Source organism: Octodon degus, unplaced genomic scaffold (assembly GCF_000260255.1).
Source record: "Octodon degus isolate 3935 unplaced genomic scaffold, OctDeg1.0 scaffold00206, whole genome shotgun sequence".
In the NCBI taxonomy this organism is placed as follows: Eukaryota; Metazoa; Chordata; class Mammalia; order Rodentia; family Octodontidae; genus Octodon; species Octodon degus.
The window spans coordinates 1,894,946-1,899,179 of record NW_004524782.1 but is presented as its reverse complement, the minus strand read 5'-3'; positions in this window follow the sequence as shown (position 1 = coordinate 1,899,179).

Below are 4,234 nucleotides of genomic sequence, written 5' to 3'. Positions count from 1 at the left end.
AAAACAAATAGCAATGAGACAGTTTCAAATCAAATTGGTAGGACAGTTTCAATAATTAACACATTGCATACATTCTTCCTAGTGGTTATTTGCTGTACAAGATGCGGACATGATATCCTATTTACAAACACCACTAGAACAAATCCCTCTATTCGTTAAGAGAATGTAGCTACATATCTATCCTAACCACTTTGAATACACAGATACAAAATTGACATTCATCTGTATCCTTTTTTTTGTTAAGTTCCATTATTTGAATATTATAGGTGTGTAAACTCAGCAAAATGTTGGCATCTATGTTCACTAAAGAGATCAGCCTGTATTTTCTTTCATTTTTTTCTTTTTTTTTTGTTTTCAAAATTCTTATTTTTTTCTTTTTTCATTGAGAAATAAATATGAATGAGACAGTTTCCCAACTGATTAATAGGACAGTTTTGATATACAATACACTGTACATTGTTATCTTCTTAATGGTTATCCATAGTACAACAAGCAGACAGGATATTCTGTCCAAACACTGTTAGTACACCTCTTTCTTCTCATTGAATTAAGCGAAATTAGCTGTAAATTTATGATATTTTGTGTATATAAATTCAAAATGATCTTTCCTTTGTATCATTTTTTTGTTTTGTCAGAGCAGAGGTGAATATTTCATTGGCATCCAAATACTATAGGTATTTGAATTCAACTAAACAATCTAACACTGTCTAGCAGTCTATAATATTAGTGGGTTATGATCAGAAGTTATTGACTTGAGCCTTTTACAGCTCATTGTATCAATATGGATTTTCTTTATACACCTCATTTTTATACTTTTCTGCTGGGTGGTTAAGATCAAAATATAGCAAGACCTATATAACAAGAAATGTAACTTTTGTATCTGATAAGGTTAGCCAACTACTCTCAGGATTTATCCTGTAACCCTGTACCGTCCTTTGTACATCGTTTTGTCAGTGTCTGACATGAGGGTGAGTCACAGCCATTGCTTGACCAATTTGCTCTCTGTGAAAGCTTGAGAAAATGTTTCTCAATGTGACTTAGTCTGTATTTTCTTTGCAAAATCTTTATTTGCCTTGGTTATGAGGGTATTTATAACTTTCAGGAAAGAGTTAGGCTATATACTTTTCTTTCTATTTTATTGAGTAATATTGGTGTTAGACCTTTTCTGACATTCTGGCATAATTCTGTGATAAATCTATCAGGTCCTGAGATTTTATTTATTGGTACACTTTTTAATTATTGCCTCTACTTGATTGGCTGTTTTTATATCTTCTTTTGTCAACTTGTAAACTCATGTGTCTAGTAACTTTTGCATTTATCTAGGTTCTCACTTTATTGGACTACTGGATTTAAAATCCTCTGGATTTTGGCAGTGTTAAATGTGGCACTGGTTTTCACAGTAATACTTACATTGATGTAATTTTTCCCTTCTTGATTATGTTTGGCCTTATTCATCCTTTCAAAGAATCAAGTATTTGATTCACTTATACATTGTGTTGTTTCATTTTATACTCAACTTTATTATTTTTATTCTGAAATTTATATTTTCTTTTCTATTAATTTAGGATTTGGATTGATCTTCCTTTACTAAAAACCTGAGATCTATCTTTAGGTTATTAATTAGTGATTTCTCAACTTTTCCAATATGAGCATTTGCAGCTATAAACTTCTTTCTTACAACTGTTTTCAGTATTCCCATAGGTTTTGGCATTTATGGTTCCGCTGTCATTTGATTTTGGAACATTTTTTCTCTGATTCACTAATTATCCAGTAATGCTTTGTTGAATATCATTGTGTTTATATGCTTTCTGTGTTTTCTTTTGTTTATGTTTTCTATCTCTATTTTATTATGATCTGATAGTATACAGAAAATTATCTTATTTCTTTTGAATTTATTTAAGCATGCCTTAAAACATAAGATATGGTCAATTACAGTAAAAGTTTCTCAGCTACTAAGAAAAGGATGTATTCTTTTACAGATGAAAAACTCTATAGACATATAGGAAGTTAATTTGTTTGATAGTGTGGTTTTACATATTTCTTAGAGAATATTTTTTGGTGTGGTCGATCTCATTGTGAAATATTGAACATCTCTGCTACATTGTGTTGTCTGACTGTCTTTTATGTGTCCTGTAGTTTTTGTTCTATGAATTTTGGTGTCCCAACATTTGAAGCGTATCTATTTATTTATTTAGCAGAACTGGAGTTTGAACTCAGGCCCTTGAGCTTGCCAGGGAAGTGCTTATTCGAATGAGCCATCTTCCTGGTCCTGAGCATGCTTATTTATAATGACCTTTTCTCTTTGAATTTTTCCCTTTATGAGTATGGAGCGATCATCTTTGTCCCTTTTGTGGAGGTCTGGTTTGAAATCTGCTGTGTCTGAAAAGAACATAGCTACCCCTGACTTCTTTGGGCCTCTGGTTATACCCTTTTGCCACTGGATTATGAACTTCCTCTTGAGTAGAGTATGTTTCCTGTAAAGAAGACATGCTGGCATTATTTTTGGCCCATTTTGTGGTATTTATATTTGGACGGGGAGTAAAACATTGACATTGACAGTTATTATAACAGATAATATGCTGAATCTTCTCATGGAATAATCTTTACAGTGATGATTCCTACTCTAGAATGCCTTAGTGTTAAAATATATTGCTGTCCAATTCCATATTAATATTCAGTTTCTTATTAGTTCTTTTGCTGTCTTTTACAGAAAAATATGGTATGAGTGACGGAATGGCATGAATTTTACGTTTACTTCTTCCTCTCGCATTCCTTTACAACTTACTCTACAGAGCTCATTGTTACCAAAAGTTCAGTGAACAAAGCCCTACCTAGCTCCGCAGCCTGAAGTCTGTATCTCTTATCTGGATGTTCCAACATCTGTGGTCCCTGGCCTGGACAGTTGTAATCACCAAACTCCTACCATAATTGCTCCTTTCTATTATTCTACACTGATTACGTATCACTGCGGATGGAAAAGGAACTATCAACTGAGACAAACTGGGGAAAAAAAAAAAAAAGGAAACCAATTCTCTTTGTGATTCGTATGACCACAAGATTACACTGATATGACATCTATTTCAAAACCATTTGGAAGTATTCTGAGACCTTTTAGAAACCAGAGTCCCAATATTGTTTCTCACCATCCTCTGTGGGACACAAAGTACCTGATCTCTCATTGCCAATAGATGAAGGAATTGTGTGTCTAGTCCAGTCCCTCCCAAGAAATTGAGATATAGAGAAGGGTCATATTCAAAGTTAGAAGAGTCAGTGCTAAGCAATTGAATGTACAATGAAGAAATGAGAAAGAGATACACACACATATAGACAGAAACAGGAACAGTGAGAATGAAACAGAGAGAGAGAGAGAGAGAGAGAGAGAGAGAGAGAGAGAGAGAGAGAGAAAGAGAGGACAGAGTGAGAGAGAGAGAAACATAGAGAGAACAGTGAGGCATCTAGATCGCGTTCGGGATGGAAGAGAAGGTTGAGCTCCAATCTGGGAATGCTGGTCCTCAGTTACTCAGTTGTCACCACATATAACCATGGTCAGCATTTTCTGTAGAGTTAGAGAATAAACATCTACCACCTTGAGGCACTCATTAATTGTGCTCTGTAGCATGGGCATCACCCAAGAGGCTATACTACAAATCAAAGTGACTGGGTGTAAAGAGAGCTCTACCTATAGATATTGCTGTTGGATTTCCTACCATCATCAGTGTCACAAAATATTCTTTGATTTTATTGAGCCAGTAAAATGTTTAAATCTATTATTGATTCTTTCATGCAAGCCAAACTAAGACAGAAAATGGCTTATGTTTGGTTCCTCATTCTAATTGCCAAGTGTCAGCGATTTTACATCTCAACTGAGAGTAAAAATGACCAGTTCCTCACTTTTAAAAGAATATATTACTATGGTATAAACTGTGTCCTTCAAACACCAAAAACACCAAATACAGTGTCACTTTTAGAGATAAGATTGTTAAAGAAAAAAATCTAGTGATATACCATGGAGGTCACTAGTCCAATTGGACTGATGTCATGAAGATGAGGTGAATACAATGCAGACCCACGCAGAGCAACGGTCATGGACCTAATGGACAGGAGACAGCCATCTTCAAGCCAAAGATAGGACCCACTACTGGCCTATCTTCCAACTCCCATGACAGTAGGCTCATTTGTTCCTATTATATAACCCCTTCCACTATGGTGCTGTGTTATAGCTACCAACCCTGCA